Raw genomic sequence first — 12937 nt, forward strand, 5'->3', positions numbered from 1 at the left:
TAGGCCTGACTCTCACTCCACTGAGCTACCCAGCTGCCCCTTCCTGTTCAATTTCTAAGCAGTTTCTAGGGAGAAAAATAGGTCTATCAGCACTAGAATTACGTTCCTACCATGTTTTGGTCAATCTAGCCTTTCTGACTCATAGTTCAGTTTTCTGTATAGGAATAAAAAGTGTATTCATTTCTTTTTTTTTTTTTCCGGGGGAGGGGGTGTAACATCTTTTAATAGAAAATACAAAGATCTGACAAAACAGAGCAGAAAGTGTGTGTGTGTCGGGGAGAGATACAGGGAACAGGAGAGGCAGGCACTACTTGGCAGCTGCTTCCTTCTGCTTGGGAAACAGCCTGTACACACCTACCACCACAGCGTGGTCCCGCTGATCCAGGGGCTTCATGTTTTCCTGCTGCATTTTCTTCACTTCTGAGGCAAACGCAACTTCAGAAGAGGCTCTGCAGTCTATGCAGTTGACCTTGATGGAGATTTCAAAATGTCTACCATTGCGCAGGAAGTTATGGGCATTGAGAGCCACAATTCGGGACTGGTCTGTCTGGGCACATCAGCAAAAATCACATCCACCATCCCAATGAGCATTCGGTATTAGTGGGGGTGTCGTGCATCCTCGATGACAGGAATGATGTTTGTCCTCTTCTTGGCCACATTGATGAGGTCTCGGCCAGATCGATTGAGAAAACTCCTCAGCATAGACTAGACCTTCAGGGCCCACAATGTCAGAGACCTGTGAGACAGCAGTGCCTGAGGCTGCTCCCAAGTAGAAGACTTTGGGTCCAGGTCTGATGTGAATCTGATCCACTCCACCCTGGATGGCAGGGGCCAGCTTTGATCTCAACAGGTTCCAAGCACAGTACTGCAATTTTGCCTCACCATCCTCTACAGCAGTGATGGGCAACTATTCCCGTGGGCCAGTGGGCCAGATCCAGGCCATAGTTTGCTCATCACTGCCTTAAGCAATTCCCTAATCACCATGCTCCCACATCCAGATGTAGTGATTAGGGAATTGCTTAAGGCAGTGATGGGTAAAATACAGCAGGGACCTGACCCACTGCGAATAGTTTGCCCATCACTGCTCTACAGTGATTCTCTTCTCTCCATAGACTGATTCTCCCAGTACCGTGTTCTTTGTGACAAGAGCATCTTTCTTTCCTCAACAAATAAAAACTCCCTCGTGCCGAGATTACACAGTAACCTTCTTTACTCCTTGGAAATCTCCTTGCCCACCCCGCCTCTGCCCTAATCACCAGGTAAATGGAACCCTTCTCGTCCACCTCCTCAGCCTCTCGATCTCCAAAGCACCCAAGACCTTTCTCCAAAACCTCCTCAGGTTCCCACAGTCACCACCTCTTCCACGCTGTCCAAACCCACCCAGACACTCTCAGGAGCGAAATCTTCGTAAACGGCTGAATGTACTGAGGAAGCGGAAGCAGCAGCGGGGTAGCAGCTGCCCACGGATAAGCGGTTCGCAAGTGCCACTGGGCCTTAGAGTCCTTGATTGCCTGCAAGGGAAGCCAATATATTCATTTCTTTATGTCTCTCCCCTTTCCGAATAGAGTTGATATTCCTCAAGGGTCCTGGAGTAAGAAGTGCAACTTGGATTTATTTGCTTCACAAAACCTAGTAAGGGATGGAGGTAAGTCCAGGTTCTAGTAAAAAGATACTCTATGAAGCCTTCTAGCAGCTCCACGATTTCTAGCGGGTAGGACACTCAGAAAGGGGAACCAAGGACTGAGTGAAAATGGTTTAGGGGTTAAGGACTAATGGAAAGAGAACATAAGTCGACAATAAAGACACACAGACAAAGAAAGTTCTGGCAGAAGGTAGTCAGGTAGCGAGTAAGCTCTGATGGTGAAGAGCTTAACCCTTAGGGACATACTGCTATTTTATTGGGGTTACAACTGTATAGGGGGAAGGGAAAATGATAATTAGACAAGTGGTCTGATAGACAGACAGCGAGTAAGCTCTGGTGGTCAAGAGCTTAGATGGTTCAGAGCTTCTTCCTCAGCTGCCATATAGCTAATTTTATTGGGTTTGGAACAATATAGGGGGAAGGGGAGATCCTAGTGGTTTGATGCATTAACATTATGAGGTAATCATCCGGAGATACAAACTGCCTGAACCTAAAACAATAGGTAGAGCTCACACCAGGATAGGGAGCCCAAATGGCCTAAGGCGTCTATGGATGTTTGATACCTATGTTAATTGATAAAGTAAGGAGCCTCAGATTGCTGACCAATCTTCCTTAGTGTAGCCTTAGGGAAGGGCTAGGAATTTGGCAAGGTTGAGGTTCAGTTTAACTCAAGGTTACAGAAATCAATCATAAGCAATACGAGTCAGTTTTTGAGCACTCTTGAAATAATATCACAATTAATATATACCTGGATTGCTATATTCTACATAGTGGAAAGTGAGAAAACAGGAGAATTTAAAAAGAATAATGTAGCAAAGCTTTTAAAAAGAGAAAGGAAACAAAAGGGTAAAATGAATATGGAAAAGAACATGGGAGTGGGAGAAAATAGATTTAAAGATGAAAAATGGAAGATACAAAATAACTACAAATATACAGGAGAAAAAATTGCAGGGCAAAAGTCTTTAAAGAATATGACATTTAACTCCTTATTACTTCCTCTTTCAGTTTCTTCTTAATCCTGTTGAATCTCATTCTTGTCCTCCACAAGAGGTCACATAATCTCTTTCAAAATATTAGCCAAATGGAGATTTTAAGGTGTGGATGGCCAAACTGACCCTTGCCCAAACCTACAGGCTGTGTGTGTATGTTAGATAAGACCCCTTGCAAGCTGAAGTGTGTATCCTAGATAAGACCTTGTATACAACCCACCCAACTGGCCCCTGTGCTAGCCTATAGACCATGCCCTTAGAGTGATAACCACCTTTGCTCTAAGTCTTGCTATGAACTATATAAAGGGTGTTGAGAATCTACTCAGGGGGGGAGACCACTCCTTTCGGTCTCTTCCCCCGCGTATGTACGTGTGTAGCTTAATAAAGCTCTACTCTCTGTGTATTTTGCATCGTCTGTCTTGTTTCCTTTGGGCTCACCAAAAAAGGACCCTAACAAAGGGTATTATTAAATTTTGATTGTAAGTGCCACACTTAACAAGCATGCACATGTATGTATAGCATTTGGGAGTAAGAGTAATTATACATTGTCCCTCAAATCAAATTATGTATATAGAGCTAAATGGATTTGATGGGATCAACAGAAAAGGATTTGGGGATATAAATTATAAAGGCATAAATAGAAAAAGGAAGAAAAGACAAGAAATTAAAGGCATAAAAAAGAAAAATTATGTCAAATGTAGTCATATGAACCTGCAATCCATGGTGCCAGAAAGCTGGAGACTGTTCTATCCTTTGAGCTTGGAGGTCTAAACTGTAGTGGGTGATGGTGATCAGATATCCTCAGTAAGTATGCTATCAGTGAAGCACTGTTGAGGTCTCCAGCAACCTAGGGCCACCCAGTTGCTGAGGGAATCTTAAAGCATCCTATAAAATTGTTTACTACAAGAAATACATAGGATACAGTGGATAGGAATTACTCCAGTTTCTAATATTCAGAGACCTTTGCATTATTGAACTCCATCTTATTATCCTTTTATGTTCACGCAAAGAGATAATGAGTTTTGTCTAATCCTTAAAGTCATATCCCCAATTCCTTACAACCATTGTTTAACCAAGTTTGTTTATATTTGTGTAATTAATTTTTTCAGAAAAAAATGTGTTTATTGATTTTCATAGCATATCTATAAATTAATATTATTCATTTCGAATCACACTCAATTTTAATGGTTAAAGGTTCCCTTGAATCCAACCAAGATTAGCAATTACTCGTCCAAAATGAGCTTTAAGATGGTTAAGTACTGCTTAGGAGAAAAAATGGCATTGTTAAGATTAGAGATTATTAATTTCATTCTCATTTAAAATTTACTGAGCTGTTTTCTCTGAAGTGAGTAAACTATGAATACATTTAAATTCTTTGATAGCTTTTTCTACATTATTTTAGAAAAATAAGAAGTCTTACTCATTAGTCTCACATGCATCTCACCATGATTGTCTTCTTTTCATTTGCTTAAGAGAATGAACTACTGCCTCTCTCCAATTGCTCCTGAATAAAAAAGGAAATATATAGAAATTAAAATACTTCTTCCTATATAAAATCACTCTGGAAATAACTCAAAAACTATGCCCATAAATCCTCATCAATCTAAAACAATACAATAGTAATTTACCAAATTACATATAATTCCAAATATTGCTTAATTAACCCCCAGGGAATAAATTGTAGTAATAACAATCCAACACATAGAGTAAATTCCACAGATCATGGAATTTAGAGATCAAAAGAACCTTAAGAAATCATCTAGTCTCACCCCCCCCATTTTCCTGTTGCAAAGGGATGAAGACCAAAGACTTAATGTGACTTGCCCAAGGTCTCAGAGGTAATAACTAGCAAAGCTAGGCTTTGAAGCCACCCCATTTGCCTCCATATCCTGATTTTTTTTCCATTACACCACACTACATCTCTGTAAAACAAGGGAAAAGATAAATTAGTTTTGCATCCTTGAGCTGATGTGGCTTCTCATTTGGGATTGAAGGCTGAGAAAGAAGTCTCCTTTAGATTTCTTCAGAAATGGCTTTGATCCTGGGAATAGATAGGTTCCAAATTAGTTTTTATTTTTGAGACTCACTGGTTTTTGAGGGTCTTTGGGGACACACATGACAGCTGTCACTAGGGAAGTGTAATAGCTAGAGTATATGGAATGGCAGGGACGTTGGCTTCAGTTTGTCCCTTCTGGAAGACATTCTCTCTGTGATGAAATATTGTTTTGATCGTGTTGATCTTTTGGCAAAATAAGGTTTTCATCATATGCCTACGTTTTTCTCAGTAGCGTTATAGTGGGGTATGTAGCACTTCCACACACTAACAATCTTCATAGACATTTGAAAAGGAAAAAAGAAAGGGGGGGAAGGGGAAAATAATGATATACAATGAAATGCTCCATTCTGTGTTACCAAATAAGATAATTCTTTATTTAATTACAATTTGGAATTTATAAGAATCATTTATGTCATCATTCTTGATTGTAAGTCATATAGCCACATAATTCTGGGAATTTAGGTAAAAGTTCAATATATTCAGGGGGAAAATGGACTTCAGGTAAAAACACTGAAAGTTCTGAAGGAAAAAAAAAATGCTCACATCCCTATAATCTGCAAATACTAAAGCTCATGAAAATAAGACAAACCTAAATTTTTTTAGAAACAAATTCTTTGAGATTTAAAGTAAATAAAGCAGATTTGAAAAAGAGGGGAAAAGTAGTCATACCCTTTTGTCAAAGCCAGCAAGAGTGAGAGAGTCAAAACCTAGTTGTCAGATGATATATAAGGAAGGTAAACATTGCATGTAAAGTCAATTTGGGACAAGCCAGTTAAAGGAGTGCCACTTTTTCCAGTCTCTGGTAGTTAAGTATGATAAAGAACTTCTTAAAACCTTCAATATTCCTTAAGAGATTTTTGTCCCATAATAATTTGAAAGTTTCACAAACATGATTTATTCTATAGGGTAGAAATAGTACTTCCCCCACCCCACAGTTTAAGTACCTTTAATTCATTTTTCATTTTTTTCTTTAAAAAAATGTGACAGATATCTGTGATATAAATCATCCTTTTAAGAAATAGTCCTAGATTCTAAAGCAATACTAAGAGCATCAAAAGGTTTCCAAGTACAAAATATGCTGTATGTGCATGTTTTCATATATTCCCAATAAACACACACATTAATTTTGTTGTGATTTTTTTTAAGATGCACATGTAAGTGAGACTCACAAAATAATTGCCAACCTCCAAAAAATAATTTACTTTAGCTAAGAAACATTCCACTCAAAAATCTGGCAAAATACACAGTGGAGAAATATGACATTAACCATTTTCATTCGTTATACTAAACACACAACTGATCCAGGGGAGGAATTTGAATCTAAATTATTTTTTATATGAAATGGATTTGTTTATCACAGATACTGAGCATACCATACAGATATCAGAATCAGTTCTTGATGTTTTGATCATTTCCAGAACATGCACATTTCCTCATTTATTTTTTTTCCCCACAAGTTGAATAAGACATAACAAACACATCCTGCCACAGGCAGGCATAGCGGTAGGTCAGATACCTGTGTTGTATAAATCTTTACACTGAGAGTTTATGACATTTTTACTTAGAAGTTCATTCAGTTTGATGACTGTGGCAGCAGGCAATTATGACATTAAACAGTTCACAGAACTTAACCCAAGACCTAAAATTGTTTAATTTTTTAATGATTGATTTGTGCCTCTCCTGATGGGCACAGACCAGTGTAAAGTTTGAAACCATCATCCTTCTTAATTGTTCCTGTTTTGTTGTAAACACCAGTTACTTCATTCATTTTCCCAAATGTCTCTAATTATTAAACATTATTAATAAAAAGTAATAAAAAGACATAGGCAGATGATACAATTGTTGACATGTGCACTGTTGTAACATAAAATATGAAGGATTATTACTATTACTACTGAAATCTCACAGTGAGGAGTCCCCTTTAAAGCTGAATAATCATACTATTTCTATTCATTCTGTTATTTCAATTAGCAAAGGTATAGTTTTCTTTTGTACTGTTGCTCTTCTTAATGCAATGTGCATGAGATTTTATTTGATAAAAGATGTGTTTTTAGTTTCAAAAGTCTATTTGGAACTTAACACTCTTTTAACTGGACCTAACAAATAATCTAAAAGAGGACATATTTTACTTCAATCAGTAGTGGAGTTTTGTAACAATTATAACTATCCAACATTTAAGGAGATTGCCTGGTTAGGAGATGTCCTGTCACTGGAAGTATTCAAAGTCAAAAGATTATTTAATGTGAGGGCAAATTCCTTATTACCAGATACACTCAAAACCTCATTTTCTCATCTAAAAAATTAATATTGGATGAAATGACCCTTAACATCTTTTCCAGATCTAAATCTGTTCCTATGAAGCAGACTACTTGTCAGAGATATTGTAGACAAGGTTACTATCTTGTTTGAGAAGTTAAATTAGAAATGTTCTTCTAACTCCATACCTATGAAGCTCATTTTTGTTCTTATGTAAGAATTAATTCTACGTAGAAATTTGGTTAGATCACAGTTTAGCAATGCAATATTGGAGCTGAGACTAAGAAAATTGATACCTATATTACAATTTCTTTTTTTTTCTTCTTGCAGGGACATTTTATTGTTTGTAATGATATTTTATTTTTACCAATTACATGTAATAATTTTCCAAATATGTTTTCTGAAGTTATATGATCAAAATTGTCTCTCTCCCACCCTTCCCTCCTCCTTCCTGGAGACAGTCAGCAATTTGATCTGGGTTGTTATAAGGATAATATTAAAAAATAAATATTGTTATATTAGTTTAGAAATAAAGAAGTAAAGAAGCTTGTTTGAGAAAGAATTGGAGTTTGAAGCAGATATGAGACAGTGTTAATTTCAAATGTTGACGGTTTAACGGTTTTTCTGTGACAGTTACTCTCTCTGGGAGTGGCAGTTGGGCTCTGGCAGTTGACAGAATCACACACAGAGATGCTCTGAGAGCTTGGAGGAGGTAACATTTTTGCATCTTGCTCTCTCTAAGAGGCAGAAGGAAAGGAGGGAAAGACCTGAAGAAGCTTAGTGTTTTCTTTTTCCAACTTAGAAAACACTAGTGACTATCTATTACTGTTTTATAGATTGTTTTATCTTGGAGAAGACCAAATAAAAACCTGGTCTTTGTTTTGGGCTCTGAGTTTGCTAAGGCTCAGAGTCCCAAATTGGTTCTTGCTGAGACTCAGCCAGCTAGCCTTTGTTATTTTTTATAACTTGGAGGAGAAATTAAGAATTATAAGGATAATATTATTAGTTTATTTAGAATAGTAAAAATTTGGGTTAGTCAGATCAGGAAGGATCAGTGTAGCCTGTGGACACAGGAGAAGCAGTTCCTTGAGGAACCAGGGAGTTTTATTTGGGTGTAGTGAGAATCCCTTTGAGTTAGAAACCCTTTTTATCCTTATATTTTCAATAAATTGTCTATTTTTCTATAACAAGAATCTCTTTAGCATCCTTGCACCTGGCCTTGAAGGGAAGTTCACTTATGAACTTGACTTCACTGATATAAACTGAAGATACTTTGTAAGCACAGCAAGGAGAATATCTAAATCAGTTTATAACCAATAATCAATCCATTGCCTAAATTATTTTACAGTCACCTTTTATTTTTCCATTATGCATGTATTATCATGCAAAACATCTTCCCACATTGTTCATTTTTTGTTAGAATAATCATATAAAACAAAAACCCCAAAATATAACCCCCAAAAAGCTAATGCAAAAAATAACATGCTTTGATCTACATTCCAACTCCATTAGTTCTTTCTCTATAGGTGAATAGCATACTTTGTCATAAACGGTTCCAAATTGTCCTGGATTGTTGTATTTCTGAGAGTAAAAATTTTCCCAGTGTGTTGTTCTCCTTATAATCTTGGTTACATTTGATTTTGTTCAAAAACTTTTCAATTTAATACTGTCAGAATTATTCATTTTACATCTTATAATGTTCTCTGTCTCTTGTCTGATAACAAATTCTTCCTTTCTCCAAAGATCTGGCATCTAAATTCTTCTATATTTCCTAATTTACTTATGGCATCACATCTAAATCATATACCCATTTTGACCATAACTTGATATACAGTATGAGATATTAGTCTATACTTAGTTTCTGCCATATTGTTTCCAGTTTTACTAACAGTTTTTGTCAACTAGTGAGTTCTTATCCCAAAAGTTGTTATCTTATGTTAACTGTTACCCCAGTTTATCAGACACTAAATTGCTGAGGTCTTTTACATCTAATCTCTTCCACTGATCCACCAGTCTATTTCTTAGCCACTACTAGATTGTGTTAATGATTAATGATTTATAGTTTGAGTTCTGACCATCATCCTTTACAATTTTTTCATCAATTCCCTTGATATTCTTGATCTTTTTTCTTCCAGATGAAGTTTTTTTTTATTTTTTCTAGTTATATAATTTATATGTATATATACATATATAATAATTTATATGTAGGTAGTATGACATATTACATATGTATAATCTAGTTATATAATTTTTGGTACTTTAATTAGTATGACCCTGAATAGGTAAATAAATTTTGGTAGAATCATCATTTTTATTATATAAGCTCAGCCTGCCCTTGAGCAATTAATGTTTTTCAGTTATTAGATCTGACTTTATTTGTGTGAAAAGTGTTTTGTAATTGTGTTCATATAATTTCTGTGTTTGTTTTGGCAAGGAGATTCCCAAGTATTTCCTGTTCTCTAGAGATATTTTAAATAAAATTTATCTTTTTATCTCTTGCTGCTGGATTTTGTTGGTAATATACAGAAATGTTGATGATTTATGTGAGTCTATTTTGTTTCCTGCAACTTTGCTAAAGTTAATTTCAACTAGTTTTTTGAGTTGATTCTCTAAGTATACAATCATATCATTTGCAAAGAGTGATATTTTGTTTTCCTCATTGCCTACTTTAAAACTTTTAATTTCTTTTTTCTTCTCTTATTGCTTAAGCTAGCATTTCTAGTGCAATATTCAATAATTGTGGTGATAATGGGCATTCTTGCTTCATCCCTGATCTTATTAGGAAGGCTTTCAACTTATCCTCATTGTAGATGATGCTGGCTGATGCTTTTATATAGATAATACTTATCACTTTAAAGAAAGGCCCATTTATTCCTATGCTTTCTAGTATTTCTAATATGTATGGTTATTATATTTTGTCAAAAGCTTTTTCTGTACCTATTGAGATAATCATGTGGTTTTTGATAGCTTTTTTTCTTAAAATGGTTAAATATGCTGATAGTTTTCCTAAATTGAAACAAGCCTTCTATCTGGTCATAGTGAATGACCCTTGTCATTTATTACTGTAGTCTCATTGCAGGTGTTTTATTTAAGATTTTTGCTGCAATGTTCATTAAGGGAAATCGGTCTATAATTTTCTTTCTCTGTTTTTGCTCTTCCTGGCTTAGGTATTTAGCACCACAGTTGTGTATAAAATGAATTTGGTAGGATTCCTTTTTTGTCCATTTTGCCAAATAGTTTATATAGTACTGGAATTGATTGTCCTTTAAATGTTTGATAGAATTCACTTGGAAATCCATCTGCCCAGATTTTTTCTTAGGGAGTTCTCTGATGACTTTGTCAATTTCTTTTTATAAGAAGGAATTGTTTAAGTATTTATTCTCTCTTTTGTTAATCTGCGCTATTTGTATTTTTGTAAATATTCATCTATTTGAAGCAAATTGTCAGACTGTCATACAATTGGGCAAAATATCTCCTAATAATTGCTTTAGTTTCCTATTCATTGGAGATGAATTCACCATTTCCACTTCTGATACTGCTAATTTGATTTTCTTCTTTCATTTTCTTAATCAAATTAACTATTGCTTGATCTATTTTTTTTTTGTTTTTGTTTTTGTTTTTATAAAGTCAGTTCCTAGTTTTATTTATTAGCTCAATAGTTCTGCTACTTTCAATTTTTTTTTCTCCTTTGAATTTTAGGATTTCCAATTTAGTTTTTTTTTAAACCCTTAACCTCTGCATATTATCTCCTAGGTGGAAGAGTGGTGAGGGTGGGCAATGGTGGTCAAGTGACTTGCCCAGGGTCACACAGCTGGGAAGTGTCTGAGACCGGATTTGAACCTAGGACCTCCTGTCTCTACGCCTGACTCTCCATCCACTGAGCTACCCAGTTGCCCCTCCAATTTAGTTTTAATTGAGGATTTTTAATTTGTTCTTTTTCTAGTTTTTTTAGGTCCATGTGCAATTCAATAATTTACTTTTTCTCTATTTTATTGAAATAAACTTTCAGAAATACAAATTTTCCACTAAGTACTTATTTAGCTGTCTCTCATAAATTATAATATGTTGTTTCCTCATTATTCTCATTTAATGAAATTATTCCTATTACTTCATTGTCTATAGTACCTTTTATCAAGGTGTAATTTCCTTCCTTATCTCTTTTAATTAATTGTCATTGTGGCCTCAGCTTTGTCCAATATCCTAATTGTTACTCCACCTTTTTTTTTCTTTGAATGAAGCACAATTGATTTTGCTCCATCTCTTTACCTTAACTCTGTGTGTGCCTCCCTGCCACAAATGTGTTTCATGTACCCAGCCATACCACTGTTCGGTTTGTACCCCAGAGAGATAATACAGAAAAAGACTTGTACAAAAATATTTATAGCTATTTTCTTTGTGGCGGCAAAAATTGGAAAATGAAGGGGTGTGCTTCAAATGGGAAATGGCTGAACAAATTGTGGTATCTGATGTTGATGGAATATTATTATGCTGAAAGGAATAATGAACTGGAAGAATTCCATGTGAACTGGAACAACCTCCAGGAACTGATGCAGCGTGAAAGGAGCAGAACCAGGAGAACACTGTACACAGAGACAGATAGATTGTGGCACAATCAAATGTAATAGTCTTTTCTACTAGCAGCAATGCAATGATCCAGGATGATGCAGAGGAACTTATGAGAAAGAATGCTATCCACATCCAAAGAAAGAACTGTGGGAGTAGAAATGCAGAAGAAAAACATATGATCTATCATGTAGTTGAATATGGATATGATTAGTGTTTCCATGTTAAAAGATCACTCTACTGCAAATAGGAATAACATGAAAATAGGTATTGAACAATGATACATGTATACCCCTGGAGAATTGCTTGTCAGTTCCAGGAGGAGGGAGGAAAGGCTCAGGTAGGGAAATCATGAATCATAAGTTAACTTGGGGAAAAACACAGAACTATTAAATAGTCAGAAAAACCAATTCTTTAATCAGGAAAGGGATAGTATTCAATGTTTAGGCCTCCACAAAGAGTCATACTCACAAAAACCACACAGAGCCAAAGGCCCTGGCAATTTGGCAAACAGTATCCCTGGGAATATCACAACATGAAATGCTAGCTCTGAAGCACTATAGAATTTGAGGAACTTATATACCTCTTTGGAAACTGAGCACAGGGGAGTATGGTTGATAGGCTTTACAATGGCCACAAAGAAATGAGAAGTTCAAGACAGGAATATCCAGGAGAGGCTGATGCTTTACAATAGACACAAAAGGGAAGGATCCTGGGCTACCTGAGAAAGGACTCTGACACAGTGGGAGAAACTACCAAGACAAAAGGGCACTTAACATCTGATTAGGTCCTTTAGCCCCACCTAAACACCCTTGGGACCACCAAGTACTTTAAGGTCTATTGTTAGTCTGAAACTCCTTCATCTGGGATCTCTCTCTGGGAGAAAATCTCATGTTACAAGGACAAACTTGGGAGTCTTCAGATCTCAAGTTGCTGCAAACTTGGGGGGTTTTAAATTTCAAGTTGATACATGTAAATATTGAAAAATATTCTAAATTTAAAAAATTAATAAAAAGTAACTAAAATGTGTTTCATGTAAACAATTTATCACAACATTCTTTTTTAATACATTCTACTTTCCATTTCCATTTTAAAGATCAGTTCATCCTACTTACATTCACAGTTATGATTACCATCTTTGTATTCCTCTCTATCTCATTTTCCCATTTTGATCCTACTCTTTCCCTCTCCTTTCACTCTATCCCTCCTTAAAAAAGTGTTTTGAGGTTCTTTTTAAAGATTGAGAGGATTCTCAGAGTGGTTTCACCTTTTGCTGCTACTAAGCATACATCTTGGCTGTGCCCCTGGGCTGTCTCTTAGGTTTGAATAGGCCAGGTGCTGGGGTCTGCCTTGTGTAACACTTTGGGTCCTTTCCACAGACTTCAACTAGGGCTTAGAGCTTTAAGAGGTGAGCATGGGATGTTCTGGTGA

General features: G+C 36.0%; 1 pseudogene; it reads right to left on the reverse strand.

Moving 5' to 3' along the window:
* Positions 1 to 211: 211 nt before the first annotated feature.
* Positions 212 to 6455, reverse strand: LOC123241769 (annotated as a pseudogene).
* Between the last annotated feature and the right edge of the window lie 6482 nt (positions 6456 to 12937).

The sequence above is a fragment of the Gracilinanus agilis genome, chromosome 3, assembly GCF_016433145.1.
Source record: "Gracilinanus agilis isolate LMUSP501 chromosome 3, AgileGrace, whole genome shotgun sequence".
Taxonomy (NCBI): Eukaryota; Metazoa; Chordata; class Mammalia; order Didelphimorphia; family Didelphidae; genus Gracilinanus; species Gracilinanus agilis.